The following is a 245-nucleotide window of genomic DNA, read 5'->3' as shown; positions in this document are numbered from 1 at the left end:
GACTGGGCGAGACTCCATCTCAAAAAAAAAAAATTATTTGTGTTTTAACAAAATCACAAAAATGAATATTGTATGGCAAGAATAAATGCTGTGTACTATATTGTATGTTTTTGAAATGAAAAATGGATGTGATGTGAAGACATGCATTTTCATTTATTTGCTCACTCAGCATTTATAGAATACAGACTGTGTACCCAACATGGAGCTAGGTGATAGAAATACAGGGGAATGTTGATGTCAACCCT

Source organism: Mandrillus leucophaeus, unplaced genomic scaffold (assembly GCF_000951045.1).
Source record: "Mandrillus leucophaeus isolate KB7577 unplaced genomic scaffold, Mleu.le_1.0 Scaffold384, whole genome shotgun sequence".
Classification (NCBI taxonomy): domain Eukaryota; kingdom Metazoa; phylum Chordata; class Mammalia; order Primates; family Cercopithecidae; genus Mandrillus; species Mandrillus leucophaeus.
Note: the sequence above shows the minus strand (reverse complement) of the source record.